The following is a 16871-nucleotide window of genomic DNA, read 5'->3' as shown; positions in this document are numbered from 1 at the left end:
GTGTTCAAAGCTGAGAGTATTTGTAACTCAAAGCCTGTAGGTAAGAGTTGTTTGTTCTTGAATGAAGCTGTGAAGCAAGTTCAAGTTGTTTAACATTACATTGTATTTGTAGTGATAGGAATGGAAACTGGAGGTTTCTATCTAGGAGTTCCTAGGTATAGATTGCATTGGGTAGGGATTAAGTGAAGAGTTGTAAACGGGGGAATTTAACTCTGAATTAATACTGCTGATAGTGGATCTTCTTCCTAGCTTGGTATGCCCCAAGAGTAGGGGATGTTGCACCGAACTGGGTTAACAATTTCCTGTGTTTGTTTACCTTCTGCATGTTATAATCCTGTCTGCCATAACTCAGCTTGTATTTCAGTCTGCTTATCAAGATAATAACAGACCTGATACATAGCCTTTTGTTTGAATGTCAATCAGAATGTTTTGACATTCATCATTAACAACATATACTGAATAATAGGCAGGTTGATTTTTCTGCTTCAGTTCAGTATTTATTTCAGTCTGGTTATCAAGAGGATAACAGACCTGGGCAAAAGATCATTGTGAAACTGTCAAACTGGATGTCTTGACAGTCAGTCATGTATGCTGATACTGAAGTAGAGATTGGTTAGTCTTTTGCAGTACAACAAATTTAGCACAGTTGGTTTTCAGGGACATAACTGAATCAGAATGAGGTTTATGTTCTGGTTGTCAAACTGAATGTTGTAACATTCATTCTTGACAGCATGTGCTGAATTGTAGGATGATTAGTTTTTCTGCTTCAGTAATTTTCTCAGGTTAAAATCCAGGAAACTAACAACTGAACTACATGTAATGAACCTAACAAATAGCCTATTTGTTAGCACCCTAATAAGTGGAAATTAGATTAACTTGTTCAACCTTTATTTTAGGAAATACAAGTACAAGGCTAGCCTACTGGAATAATGTAACAGATGATGTTCAAATCACTATTGAGACATCTTGTTGATAACTGTGTAGGAAAATAACAGAAGTTAGAGCTATGGTTGATCTCTACTGAGTTTTTCTATCAGATGCACAGAACTAGGTGTTCCTCCATTCTAGGGTGACATAGAAGCAGATGTCGTGACATCTGTGTACATGTGTATATTAGTACAGGGTTTAAATTGTATAACTGTCTTGTTGTATTAGTGACAATGTTGGATCAGATGTCATGACTTGGAGTAGAACATCTGAATTCTGACTATGCCAGAATTTCAAATGGTATAAGAGCAGACATCCTGTTCTGTTTCTGGATGAGATCCATGGGTGATACTTTCTGGTATCTTGCAAGGAGTTGTGTTAGTACTGATGTTGGAACTTGTGGAAGGTTCTGTGATGTCCCTGAATGGTCCCTTGAAGTAGGTGGATGGACTATTCAAGACAGGAAATGTGTGGACCTGTCTCTGGAGGTTGGCAATTGGCCCTTGCGTGGGACAGCTGTGCCAGTATTGAATCATATTCAAACTTGGTATGGTCTTGGAGGCTGATCTGGTGAAGTGTGTGTTCATAGATTGAGTTGTATTATGATTTCCGCTGCATAATACCTGGCAAAACTCAAAATCTGATGTAGTTTCCCCTCATGTGGATGAAAGGCTGCTGTATTCAAGATTTCATCATAATCTACTGAGGATGTCAAAGATACTTGAGTCTCCTCAAGTCCACTCATCATGACGTTCTCACTTCAGGATGGTAAGAATCACCTGATCACTGATTCTGTTACTCTCTTGGGTAGTGTATATGAAGACCTTGAAGACTTTCAAGTAGGGTTTGCTCCAAGGAGGTGGAACTAATGTTCTATGTGATGTTAGAACATGTTGTTCAACAAGTATACAGCTACTAGTTGAAGAGCAGATGTTTTTAGGTGTCAAACAAAGGGATACTTTTGTTTGGAACCTACTCCTGACCTGGAAGAGGAGACATCTGTGTGTGCTAAGTTGACAAGGGTAGAGTCAACTGTGTGTGTGCTCAAGAAGGTCACTCTTAGAAGTCTGATCTCTAGAAGTGGAGCTGGTTGAGATGTGACATTGTGCAATTTCCTGCTGTTTGTCTTATTCCTGTAGATTGATCAGGGTTGAAGAGTTATTCCCTGAAGCACTATGTTGTGTTGAAAGACAAGTCCCCTGGATGTTAGAAGTCAATAATGGGGTAACCTGATTGCTATTTCATCTAAGAGGTTTGGGACCATGAATCTTGTTGTTCAAACACCATGCTCTGAAGTGGCAGTTCTTTCAAGGAGTAAGAATATGAAGATTCAGAGGTTGGTTGAGGTAGTATGCTCTGGCAATGCATATCTACTATTGACTAGTGCTATTTTCTTCACTAGTACTTATGGTCAGCTGGAGTCTGATTGGTGTGATTGGAGTATGTATAGGTATAACTCATAGAGTTAGTTGCCACTGGTAGGGATGGTGTATGCCATGTTGAGACATTTGTGTGCAATGCATGGATATTGGTGTGGAGTCTCCGTGATTGTTAATTTGAGGGGGAGTTTTAGTTAACCTCCTAACGTTTAGTCAGCCTAGGGTCTGGTTGGCTGTTGACCTGTGTCACATAGGTTCTGGTTGTTGTGTGACACATTTGCAAGGAAGGATTCATCTCTCTCGTTCCTAAGGGTGAATCTAATCTAGAAAGATTCTCAAATCTATTGAGGTGCTTGCAAGCAAAAGATGTTGACACAAGAAGAGTATTTTCAAAGTATTCTTATGGTGGAAGTATCTGAAAGGATAATTGGGAAAGGATTTAAGATCAATGTCTACTTGTGCCAAGTACAAGTATTTAATTGATTATCCTTGGAGCTCCAGATAACTGATGTTCTTAAAGATGTTGGAACATCTCTTCTTCAAGACCCTATGCAGAATCACAGGAAGGATAGTACATTGGTTTATGATCTATCTCTTTGGTGGCAGCAAAAGCATATGATCTCTGAAAAGGTTTCCTGGTGAGAAACATGTTCAGCCTTGGTGTGTTCAAGAAGAAGAAGACATCATAGTCTTGATGGTGGTTACTTGGATCAGTTTATCTCTGATCTAAATAAGGAAGTGCATTGGCTAACGCACAATATGGAGTTAAGAACAAGTGGCAGCATTCTTAACATCATGGAAACAACCTTGCTTTTGGAAGTGGAATCCTTGGTATAGCTGAAGGGTTAGTCTCTAACTGGTCCTTCTGAAGACTCATGCATCAGAGTGTCTGATGTCTTTGGAGAAGAAGCAGGGATTCATCAAGGTGTGAGCTTGGATGACTTAACTGCAAACCTGCAGGATGGAGGTTGTTTACTCAAACTTGGTTCCACAATCAAGTCTATGAGAGCATTGAACTCTTGTTCTGTGTAGGGAGGAAGTTCTTTCAAGTGGCAGAAGAAGGAGCTGAATTCAACAGCTAAATGTTAAAACACAATGTTGTGACATTTGGTTCAACATCATAATCTTAGTTGGTGAAGTGGCACATCAACTTAAGATAGAAGGGTCTACAGAGTGTAGATTGGGTACTTCAAAAAGATCGTTCTCATTGCAGTTCTTTGGAGTTGCTGGATGGAGAAGATGTTACATGTTCATGTCTTAGAGAATCTAAGTTTCGTTTAACATGTAGCTTGAAGTTCAAGTCTCACTTGGAAGGTCAAAATATCTTTGGGAGAAGTCTGATAAACTTGGAGAGGTCAAAAAGTGGCATTTGACTTTTTCATATGAGGATTCATGAAGGAGGTAATCAACCAGTGGCATTTGGTCTATCTCAGAAGTGAGTTCGAAGAATCAAGATAATCAACATATGGCAGTTGATTATTCTTGAGGAAAGTCTGAGACAAATTACATTTGAGCAGAAAAGTAGTAAGTTGAAGACAATAGGAGGTGTTTTCTATTCATCTCTTGGAGCTTGTGGTAGGAGTTCTGAGCTATCTATGGAAGATTATCTCTTGTAATGGGATGAGAATGTATATGTCCCAATGTGTGTCTGGTTTCTTTTGGATCAAGCTGGTGACTCAGTGATATCTGAAGATTATCAGATGGTGGCCTTTGTTATGTTGTGAAGGATGTCCTAACTTATGTTAGAACATTTTGTGAAGTGGTTTTCTGTTCTGGTTAGAAGAGAGATTGACACAGAGTGTGGATGTGTTCAACCAAGAGGGTTGAACAGAGGGTGTGCTCTTGAAGACATGAAGATGCGTCTTATGTTCTCCATTCATCAAGTAGTATGGATTCTCTTTGAATCAGGAAGTATGTGCAGGTCCAACTTTGGGGTGTGGGATATGTTAATGTGTGATCTCCAAGTTTCAAGAGGAGAGTTGGTTGTTCATGACAGGGGGAGTTCTGTCTTTGCGCTGCAAGTAATCATCAAGCTTGTGGTCTATGAGTTCTCAGATAACAAGGTATGGCACCTTGTTAGTTATTGGGATGATGTGGTGTGTGTCAAGGCTGAGTGAGCAGAAGAATGTCTGACCGGATGTCATGACATTACCTTGGACAATGCTGTTATTTCCTTCTGAATATTAAAGTAATGAGGAAATATGGATGTGGTGTGTCTAATTATGATAAATTAGAATAAGCCTGATTGTTACAGTTGTGTGGTACAGGGGGAGTAACCATCTACTGGTGTTTGTGATTTTGGCTTTAGTGGTGTCAGATGTCAAGTTTCTACTGGAGGTACAAAAGTGGTCTTAGGAAATGTTGATAGGAAGAATACTTGAAGAATGCAGGCAAAAGCCACGTTGAATGTTAAGACATCGCGTGCAACGTGTCTGACTGCATATAGGGAATAGTCTCCATGCACTGGAACTGTTGTTTTGGAAAAGAAAAAGTCAAGAGCTGTAAAAGGTATTCAAAGATAGTCTGAGATTTTGTTGGTGATTCTCTGACTGTTTCTCAGCAAATATTAATGAATCTTGACCAAGCATTTATTCCTACCGTTAATTCCTAAGCACGGGCTGGACTATTTAAAGGATGTAATAGCACTCTTCTTCTCACAAGAGAAATACTCCATCCCCTCTAAACCATGGGGTATGTTAAGGTTTGGGCAAACTGCGCCTGGATCTGGTTTTGTGAGGGGTTCATTTACAAATGTTTAGCTAAAAAGGGGGAGAGAAATATAGTCCTGAGAATGTACCAGAAGCAAGTAAAATGTGGTAGCAAGCAGAAGTTGGCTTCAGGCACAGAAGTCACTAACTGGGCATATCACTTGTGTCTTGTGATCTGAGTTTAGCGGACAGTTGTGTCTTGTGATCTGAGTTACATTATCTATGTACTCAGCATTACATATTCTTCAGGAAGCTCTACCGTTGAGGGGAAGGGTTCTGATGCAACTGATTCGTGTACCTCTACTTCCTCATGTACACCAACTTTGGTGTTTGTGGTGGTGGAGATAATGACAGAGGCTTATTTGTTTTAGCTAAAATTTGTCAAAGGGGGAGATTGTTAATACCTTAGGATTGGCATTAATTTTGTAAAACAAATAATGTAATCATCTCTGTTGTTTTAATATGTTGGGTTGAAGAAGTTCAACATCTGGACCAACATGTCATGTACAATGTCACGACATCATGCCTGTGACATCGTACATGTGTAGAAAACTGAATTAATTAATTCAGTATATATTCTGGGATTAGTGAGGATATTTGGTGAATATCCTAACTCCCATGTGGAGGTCTTAAAGACTCAATCAGAATATATAGGCTCTAAATATGGAGATATATATGGAGAGATTTTAGGAACTAAAAGATTGAAGACCTTATTTGTAGCAGAAATTTTCTGCTGAATTTGTAACAGCAAAGAAGAAGTTTGCTGCGATTTCTGAAGGCCCAAATCCAGTTGGGTGATTAGGTTATAAATAGCATATTGTAACCTAGTTTTTGTAAGCCTCATAGATTGAAAAATTAGGGGTGTGTGTGAGGTAAACCTCCCAACCTGTGGGAAGGTTACCATGTGTTTCTCAGTGTTCAAAGCTGAGAGTATTTGTAACTCAAAGCCTGTAGGTAAGAGTTATTTGTTCTTGAATGAAGCTGTGAAGCAAGTTCAAGTTGTTTAACATTACATTGTATTTGTAGTGATAGGAATGGAAACTGGAGGTTTCTATCTAGGAGTTCCTAGGTATAGATTGCATTGGGTAGGGATTAAGTGAAGAGTTGTAAACGGGGGAGTTTAACTCTGAATTAATACTGCTGATAGTGGATCTTCTTCCTGGCTTGGTATACCCCCAGAGTAGGTGATGTTGCACCGAACTGGGTTAACAATTTCCTGTGTTTGTTTACCTTCTGCATGTTATAATCCTGTCTGCCATAACTCAACTTGTATTTCAGTCTGCTTATCAAGATAATAAAAGACCTGATACATAGCCTTCTATTTGAATGTCAATCAGAATGTTTTGACATTCATCATTAACAACATATACTGAATAATAGGCAGATTGGTTTTTCTGCTTCAGTTCAGTATTTATTTCAGTCTGGTTATCAAGAGGATAACAGACCTGGGCAAAGGATCATTGTGAAACTGTCAAACTGGATGTCTTGACAATCAGTCATGTATGCTGATATTGAAGTAGAGACTGGTTAGTCTTTTGCAGTACAACAAATTTAGCACAGTCGGTTTTCAGGGACATAACTGAATCAGCATGAGGTTTATGTTCTGGTTGTCAAACTGAATGTTGTAACATTCATTCTTGACAGCATGTGCTGAATTGTAGGATGATTAGTTTTTCTGCTTCAGTAATTTTCTCAGGCTAAAATCCAGGAAACTAACAACTGAACTACATGTAATGAACCTAACAAATAGCCTATTTGTTAGCACCCTAATAAGTGGAAATTAGATTAACTTGTTCAACCTTTATTTTAGGAAATACAAGTACAAGGCTAGCCTACTGGAATAATGTAACAAATGATGTTCAAATCACTATTGAGACATCTTGCTGATAACTGTGTGTAGCACCTCAAATTTGCACCTATCATTGTACATACCATCTCATTTAGGTCATAGCATATCATGATACATTGCATAGCACTGCATTGTCCCCAGTTGCCTCAAGAGCAAGCAAGTCAAGAATTAGGTCAAACTGATCAGGAGGTCAGTCAACCAATCAAGCAAGGATGTTTTCTCAAGGAATCAAAGCCCTAGGGTTTGTCCAACAAGTTCACATGACTTGGGGGACCATTTGAAGGGTCAAGTCAAGGGTTGAAGGCTCAGAGGTCATCAGTCAATGCACAGCCAGGCAAAAACCCTAAAAAGTCAACAGTCAGTCAAAGCAGTGGATGGTGGCCATTCTTGCAGAATGTGGGCACCATGATCAATAATCAAGAGTTCATATGTCTTGGGACATCATTTGAAGTCAAGTTCTCAAGGAATTAGGGTTTGGAATTCATCAGAAGAGGTTCAGTCATCCAAAACCCTAGAAAAGTCAAACTTGGTCAACTGTGGGTTTAATCAGTGTTTTGATGGATGGAATTGATTTGAAGAAGCTCATTCATGCTCATATAAACCTCATCTATCATGTTCAACCTCATCATGGAAGAAAATCAAGTCAATCGGAAAATTTCCCAAAATAGAAAGTGGACCTGTAATTTCAACTGCCAAAAATGGAAACTTCTTGATCCTCAACTTGCATCATGATACAAGCTTCAAATGAATTTTTGCCCAACATGAAAGTTGAAGATCTTGTTCTCCCATTTTCAAAAAGTCCAAGAACTCTCAAATCCCATGTGTGGTTGTCAAGATATGATCAATTCAATTTCAGAAATTTGTGAACTTCAAAGAGCCATATCTCACAAACCATAAGGCCAAATTTGGTGGGGTTTTTTCCTACAAACCACATTTTTCATCCTCTTTCCAAAAATGTAAATTTCATTCATCAAAACCCTACCATTCAAAATGGCATTTTTGGACCTATTTCATTAAAAAGACAAGTTTGACCAAACTTTGACTTTTTGATTCTTTGACTTTTCCTTAATTTGGCCAATTGGGAAATGTGTTAAATCATATTTGTGATTTGCTCCAAGCCCTAAATCATGTTCATACCACCATTTTACTACCATTTGGACCAAGATGCAAAATTGGCAAAATATGCAAATGGCTTCATAAGTGAGAGTACAAGTTAGCAATTCATGTGCAAAGGTAAAACAGCAGAGCATTGGTCTGTCTGCAGCCTGTAGCAGGCCCAAATCGTGGCAAACACACACCCTCCATTTCCATATTTTTTCAATTTAGCAAATTGCAAATCATCTCATTAAAGCAAAATCAACTTAGCACATGGATTAGTAAGGATAAACAGAAGTATAAGAAGCATTTTTCTGTCACACAACCCTAGCAGACACGCAGCAGCCCTCACAAAAACACTCTCACTCTCATCTTGCATTTTAGGCCAAAACAGTTTTTCTGCACAAACCATTCAAAGAACTCAAGGAACCTTTGCCTCCTCCATCATCTAAACCTCATTTGAGAATCCTTTGAGCCTTTGATTCACAGCTGGAACCCCATCCTCGAGCTCTGTTTTCTTCAAACCCTTCCAATGGCAGATTGAGATTTTGGACCTACTCAAGCTTTGTTGAGCTAAGAGGCTTCAAGCATCATCATCATAAACCTGGACCTGCACCTGTTCGAGCTTATAGCCACCAAAATACCACTGTTTGGCAATTTGCTTCAAAAACAAGTAAGTTTTCAACTACCTCCATTCTCCAATCCATGCCATGTATTAAGTAGGTTTTGGTATGCTGGTTTCTATGCAATTTGTTTCATTCAAAAGGGTGCTCTCATGATGGAGAAATCTGAACTTTCATTTTCATGAACAAACATGTTTTCCTTCGATTTGGTTTGTTTAGGTTGTTTTAATGGAAATGAACACCATATTTGTGATGCTTGAAGTATGCTGATGCTATTGGTATGCATGATTTGGATTTCTGGACATTTCGAAATTTCCATGTTTGAACATTGAATGATGAATGCTGCTGATTGCTAAACCTACCCTGTCCAGAATTTTCTCATGATTTTGTTTGGTTTGTTGTTAGTTAATGTTGCATAATGATGTTGTTTAGCTGCCATGTGGTTTGCCATGATAGAATTTCGATTGATGATGATTGATGAGCATGATGAATGCCCTGCTACTGCTTCTTAAACCCTAAGCCTACCCAGAAATTTGCATGAACCATGTTTGAGTTATTGATGTCCGATGGTTGCACGAATATCATGGCCATGTTATTTGAACTGCTGTTGGAAATATGTTGTTTGAATGAGGAAGTGAAGTTGCCATGAAATGCATTGCTGTTGTTAAACCCTAGGGTTTTTAGAAACCCAGAACCCTCGAATGCTATTGGCTGCTTTGGCTCACTGCACTGTTTCATTAAGGATCAACCAACCACAACATTTCCCGTGTCCTTCCCAAACGCAGCGTTTGGTTTAATGAAACGCCAAATTACAAAACTGCCACGCCGTTGACCATGTTTGACCCATTGTTCCATGTTGTTTGTTCATGTTGTTTCAATTAATCACTCATCTTCAATAATTCATTTCTTTCTCAATTTTCATCCAAAAATCATGAGATTTTTTTCATCATGTTCATGATTGAGTCTAGTATTTGATTATGAATTTTAATAAATTTTTCATTGGTTGGATTTTTATTGATAATTGTTTTCCCAACATGTATGCATAAATGATACACTTTGCCATTCCAATTGTGAAATTGTCATGTTGTATCCAATGCCCTTGAAATGTTTTGTGATGAAACTAGACATGCTCACCTTCATTTCCATATAAAGTTTGTGCATTTATCATTTGTGGATTGAGAGTTATGATTTTTTGAAGTTATGTGTCACATTTGGTGTTGGACCATGATCATGCATTTTCCCTAATTTTGTTCACATGCTTCCTTACATCCAAATGACCCCAAATTTTGCATTATTGATCCTTTATATGTCTAGTTGATGTATGAATTTTCCTGGAATTAATTGTTCTGTTTCCAATTTATTTGAGAATTTTCTTCTATGCTTAGTCATTTGTTGACTTTATGTGATACATGTTGCCAAATCTTTTGTGAAATTCTCACATCATATTGTATGACCATGAAATTTCATATGTGATAACTAGACATCTCAAGCTTTGCATTTGTGTAAATCTCATTCATTTCTCTTCTGTTTTCATTTTGATATGATTTTTTGAAGATGACCCATGTTTGTTGACCTTCATTGTGCATGCTTGAATTTGGTTTGACTTCTTGATTTTAATTGACTGCCTTCCTCTCATCCAAATGCCATGAAATTTGACGTGTATACCATGCTAGATGTTAGGATTGAGTGGGATTTATTTGATGATTTTTGAAAATGCTTGGGTTGACTTTTGTATGCTCTCCTTTGCCTTACTTTGACTTCAAATGTTCATGAAATGATAATAATGCATGATTTGAATGTGGGCCCAATTGTGATAGCTTCTCAAATGTTTGACTTTGGTTTTGGTTGACTTTTCCTTGCTGCCTTGACTTTTTCTTTCATCCTTGACCCTAGGCTAGTCCTAGTGGTCTTTTGTGCTTACTATTGAGTTCCTGTTTCAGGTTAAGCACCATTGCCATTGAGATCATACAAATGTGATTGGATTTGTTTACATATGAACTAACCCTTGTTTTGTAGATGGTTTGACTCATGTGTTTGAGTCTTGCTTTGCCCAGTTGACCTTCTGTGGTTGACTGTTTATCCATTCCTTTTGCTTTTAACTATTTAATTGCATACTGATTTGTTTGGTTTTTTCTCAGGTACCCTTTAGTTGCTTTAGTTGCTTGCTTTGCTTTTTAGCAATTGCTTTGAGGTATAAACCTTTCTTCTTCATGTAGTCTGGAGACCCGGTCTGTTATTTGACCGGGCAAACTGTCTGAAGTCCTCCTTAAGAGGCAATGCCTGTGTTTGTTTAAAATTGTCCCAAGCAGGAAAAGTCCTTCAAGTAAGGCAATTGGTGGAAGGTAGGGATAAGTAGCCTATCCCCCACTATTCAGTGAGTCATCTCATTGCTCCCATTACATGGTTGAAGCATCGAGATAAAAACCCAAGATCTAATCGAGTCAATAATGGGGAAAGAGTTCCATCTTTCTGAACTCCCCCACTTTCTATTATTTGATGCTCTCCCTGATTAGGGATAGAAGCAATGAGGCACACCCCTCATCTCCTTTTCATCTGCTTCACCTTAGCCTCTCAATGGCAAGGTTAAGAGCAACACTTACCCTATTCCAGTTGGCCCTAGTGCCTAACCCTTTGCTTGAGCCTCTTGTATGCATATAGAGTGTGCTTCCTGTGATTGCCTGTTTGCTTTGCCTCTTTAGGTTTAGTTGACTTGCCCTTGTGCAAGGTAGGTTGTGCTTGACTTGCTGCCTGTGCAAGTCAAGTCTGTGTGGCTTAACCCTTGTGTGAGCCATACTTAGAACTATTTGGCCGAACTACGGCAACTCTGATTCTCACGTTCAGGTGAGATACGTAGGCACGGGACGCGATGTCTTGCCGAGTTTGACTAACAACTAACACTAACTCTTTTCTCTCACCCCTGTGTGATTGAGATCCTTCTTTTCTCTCGCCCTCGTTGCGATTGAGACCTCCCCTTTCTCTTGCCCTAGTTGCAATCGAGACCCTTGCTTCCTGTGCAAGCCGTGTCTAGGATAGGTTGGCCCTTGTGCCATTTAGCTAGAAACCTTAACTTAGGGTTGACTTTTGCATGACAACATCTAGGCTCGAGTCGTAGTCTCCCTAGAGTTGTGTCTCCCTCTGTTATCTGGCTAGGCTAGATCCTTTGTCCCTGCGTAGGGGAACTACATCGCCCTGATCTTCATACCAGATGAAGTATGTAGGCAGGAGATTGAGCTGATCTCTTCGGGCGCCTTTCTTTTCTTTTTGTGTTTTGTTTGACAGTCATAGGCTGAGTCCCCGACTCCCTATCTATCTGTTGTGTTGTTTTGGTTCGAATGCTGATGTAAGCCCAGTGATTGGCATTCGGGCTCCGCGTTTGCCTTTGTCTTGTTTTGTTTGCGTGCGTGTCAGCCGAGCTACGAATGCTCTGATTCTTCTCTCGTCCGAGAAGATACGTATGCATAGGATGCGATATCCTAGCGAGCATGTGTCGTCTCCCCAGTCCGAACTACTTCGACTCTGATGTCTATGCCTGATAGACTAAGTAGGCCCAGGATGCGACATCCTGCCGAGTTCAGTCTCAGTCAGTCTCTTTTGTTTCTTTCAGCCAGTGTGTGTGAGTTTGAGCAGTGTTTAGCAACCATATTCCTTCCTTTTGTGCGTGGATCCCGTAGAGTACTACGGATGCGTAGGGTGCCTAACACCTTCCCTTCGCATAACCGACTCCCGAACCCATACTCTTTGGTCGCGAGACCATGTTCTTTCCTAGGTTTACTTCGAGCGTTTCCTTTCCCTCTTTTGGGATAAATAACGCACGGTGGCGGCTCTGTTGTTTCTTTCTTTTCCCGCCGGTTTTTTGCGCGATGCGACAGCTGGCGACTCTGCTGGGGATTATAGAGAAGTTGACCTGTGCTGGTCCATCTTCCCTGAGCGAGTCTCTCCTAGCGCTCTCTAGGTTAGGGCTTTGGTTGCTTTGTGCTGCTTTATTTATTGCATTCATTTGTATATATTTGCATTTACTGTTTGCATTTATTGTTTGCATTAATGTTTGCATTCATTCATATCCATCTGCCGGTTGTCTGTTTGTTGGGATGGGATATTTTGTGAGAAATAAGCCCACTACCCAGGCTTGAGTGTACACATAGGTGTTAGAGTGGATAGTCATGAGGCTTGCGTGGCATGTTGCTACGTTAAGTCGTTCATGAGACCCACATTCCAGACGAGGTTTCTGTCGGATATATTTTGTCCTATGGGTGTTCCATAACGACAAATGTTCCTTTAGAAATCGTCGACTCTGGTGACCATTTCCCGAGAACTCAGTCGAGGCCTCTCCTCCGAGACGTGATTATGTTAGCTCTGGTGGGCGCATTCTCGCTGCTCAACCCGAGGACCCCGAGACTGGGAACTTGCTCTAGGATATCCTGTTGAGGGGAGTCAGCAGAGGTCTTTTATCCCGTAATAATGCCAAACCTTCAGTGGTAAACGTATTATTCTCGACTGAAGGGCTGAAACTGACAAACTTCTGTTCTTAGAACCTACAAGTGAGGGGAGGGTTTGATTCCTGCAAGTACAGTTTCTGCCAGTGATGCTGTGTCATTTATTTCTGGACGCCGGAGGTTTGACCCCGGTTTTGATCGGAGGGTTCCGTTTATTTCGGATCCCTGGGCTGAATTTGAGGGTACTCGATCAGATGGTGACTCAGTTCTCCAGACTTGGGTTCAGATGCCGGCTCCTCAGATTGACTTTGGGGTTTCAGATGGTTCCTCAGATGCCAGTTCCTGCCAGTCTTGGCTCCATCATTTGCATCATAGCATGTTTATCTTCCAAAAAATAGTAATGCATGAAAGTGAAAAAAGTTAACTCGCATACGCATATCCTTTTCAGGATCATTCATGATAAAATAGCATTCGCATCATATGCATATCATACACACATCATCCTTGCATTATAGACATGCTTGGGAGTGACTTCTTACTTTGGGTTTTGACTGAGACAGGATTGTTGATCACCGTCCGCACCGCGACCAGACTCAATCAACAGAGGAGTATGGACCAGGTTCAAGCCGAGTTGGCTGAGATGAGGGCAAACATGGCCCAGTTCATAACAATGATGCAAGGGGTCGTTCAGGGGCAAGAGGAGCTGCGTGCCTTAGCCCAGAGACAGGAAGTTGTGATTCCAACATCCAACCGTGCTTCGCCTGTTACTGCACCCGCTCATGAGACTATCAATGTTGCTGCTCCCACTAACGACTACGCCGTCGGGGATGAACTTGGGGGTATCAGAATCAATGGACAGCCTCTTGCTGCAGAGGTCAATGTCAGAGCTACCCGGATTCCAGTTCATCGTCCTGCTTCACCTATTGACAAACAAGAGGACGCGTTTACTCTCCTCAGTGAGGACTATGATGTCGTGAAAACCGAAGAGAGGGACAGAAAAGTGGATGCTCTCGCTGAGAAAGTCCGAGTCATGGAATGTCAGAACTCCCTTGGGTTTGATGTGACCGACATGGGTCTGGTGGAAGGGTTGAAGATCCCCTACAAGTTCAAAGCGCCCTCTTTCGACAAATACAATGGCACTTCCTGTCCTCGCACCCACGTGCAGGCTTACTTCAGGAAGATATCTGCTTACACTGATGATGAAAAAATGTGGATGTACTTTTTCCAAGATAGCCTATCTGGGGCATCTTTGGACTGGTACATGGATCTGAAGCGAGAATCAGTCAGAAGCTGGAAAGATTTGGGTGAGGCCTTTCTAAGGCAATACAAGCACAATATGGACATGGCGCCAAGCCGAACTCAGTTACAGAGCTTGTATCAGAAAGACAAGGAGAGTTTCAAAGAGTATGCTCAGAGATGGCGTGAGCTAGCCGCCAGAGTGCAACCTCCTATGCTGGAGAGAGAGCTGACTGACATGTTCATTGGAACCCTGCAAGGTGTGTTCATGGATCGTTTGGGAAGTTGCCCGTTCAGTAGCTTTTCAGATGTTGTCGTATGTGGAGAACGAACTGAAAGCCTCATCAAAGCAGGAAGGATACAAGATCCTGGCTCTTCAAACTCTTCCAATTCTAAAAGGCCATCCTCTGGGGCACCCAAAAGGGGAGAAAGTGAAACAAATGCTGTGCACCGTCGAAGGAGTGCGAACAGAGGACAGTATCGGCAAGTTGCTGCTGTAACTATTCCAGCCACTCAAAATCAACAACAGCCGAGAAGACCAGCTCAGCAGCATCAGCGTCCACAACATCATCCTCAGCAGCAGGCTTACCAGCCTCCCATTGACAATCAAGCTGGTACAAGTAATGAGAGGAAGAAGATCATTTTTGATCCAATCCCCATGTCCTACGCCGAGCTGTATCCCACTCTGATAGAGCGGAACTTGATTACTCCCAGAGACCCGCCGCCCATACCCGTCAACCCTCGGTGGTGGTATAGGCCTGAACAGCATTGTGTGTATCACTCGGGTGCTCCTGGTCATGACGTGGATAGTTGTTTCCAGCTAAAAATGAAGGTTCAAGACCTTGTGAGGTCAGGTATTCTGATTTTGGAAGACTTAGGTCCCAATGCTAATCAAGCTTGAAGATAACAAGTCCTGGGCTGGCGCCGACTTTTTCTTCAGAAGGGTTGTTCAGAAAGCAGAAGCTGCTGATGCAAGAGATATTGACAGTTGTCATCCCTGGTGGGATCTATCACAATTGGGTCACTGTGGGCGTTCCTACAGCTGTTCATAAGTCTTTGTAATAATCACTTTGTTTAAAAACCCTTCTCCCATGCCAAAAGGAGAAGTGATGACATTGTTGGCAACATTTTGTGCAATGATATTTTCATTCAAATAAATTCATGTTAAACATTTGTTTTTCCATTTGTTTTCCCTTTTCGCTTTTTGCATGAAATTGGTGATCACAAAAAACCTTTAAAAAAAAAAAAAAAAAAAAACAAGAATAAAAGCAATATTTTCATCTGCATAACGATTGTCTTGTTTATTTTTCAAAAAGCTTTTCATCTCTAAATCATTATGCAGGTTGTGTCTCAAACCCATTGAACATAGTGATCGGACGTCATCTCCCAATTTTGAATTCCCTGTATTCGAAGCGGACGAAGATGATGTTGAAGGGATTCCCGACGAGATTTCCCGACTTCTTGAGCAAAAAAGAAGATCACACTCAGCTGCATCTCGAGAATCAGCAGAACAGCCAACTGGGGCATTATAAAAAAAAAAAAAAAAAAAAAAAAAAAGAAAGAGGAGGGTGCAAAACCTAATCAAAAGAAACCAAAAGCAAATCAAAAGAAAGAAAAAAGAAAGAAAAAACAAAAGAGAAATAGCACCCTCAAAGTCCCAAGTTGGCTGATGCTGAATTCGATCGAAAGGAAGAGATCAACTGCCATGTGTCATGGTCAGTCATATCAGCAGAGAGTGAAAAAAGCATTCAACAAGAAGGTCAAGCCTCATGTGTTCCGAGAAAATGACCTTGTGCTCAAGAAAGTCTTGTCTTTCGTGCCCGATTCCAGGGGCAAGTGGACTTCACAAGCTATGAACGTCCAGCCTCTTCAGGCAACGTTTTGACACTTACAACAATGAAGAAGGTCACTCGTCCTGTGAATTCTGGTGCAGTCAAGAAATACTTCGCCTAAACAAAAAGAAAAAAAAAAAATCAAACAGCTCGCTAAGTTGAACACCCCAAAGGGCGACTTAGGCAAAAAGGAGCGTCTCGGTGGATTGAAAACCCGAAAGGGCGATCCAGGCAAAAGTTAGAGACATTGAAAAAAGAATTTGCATCCCGCTAGATTGATCACCTCACACTGGGGCAATCTAGGCAAAAATTAGGGATTTGGCAAGTAACTGCATCTTGACAAGACTGTGTTGTACATCTGTCATCCGTCAGGGATTCTCGATCCGTCGTCGACTGAAGCTTTGAATACATCGAAAATTCAGAATGGTAGAGGAAAGGTCATTATGTGCAATGTAGCCCTCTCCAATATATATCACCGATTTCAACTTGTACAAATCCATGGAGTCTCGCCCTTTGCAGACTACCATTCCATCACATCGATTTGAACTTTTATCCAATTATTTGCATTCTTATTTGTTTCAACTCAACAAACGTTTGGCATGTTTTAATTGATAAAGTATCATTGTTTTCAAAATAAACAAATTTTTCAAAAAAAATTGTTCTTAAACAAAGTGAACATTCACAATGATGGAAGGATACTTAGGAGATCTGCAGTGCTCTCCCGAGGGTGGTATGATTACCAACAGGTAAGACATTTGTTCGTATCTCGAGCATGACTGTATCTTTGTC

The sequence above is a fragment of the Lathyrus oleraceus genome, chromosome 7 (assembly GCF_024323335.1).
Source record: "Lathyrus oleraceus cultivar Zhongwan6 chromosome 7, CAAS_Psat_ZW6_1.0, whole genome shotgun sequence".
Taxonomy (NCBI): domain Eukaryota; kingdom Viridiplantae; phylum Streptophyta; class Magnoliopsida; order Fabales; family Fabaceae; genus Lathyrus; species Lathyrus oleraceus.
The sequence above is the reverse complement of the archived record's forward strand: the minus strand, read 5'-3'. Positions refer to the sequence as shown.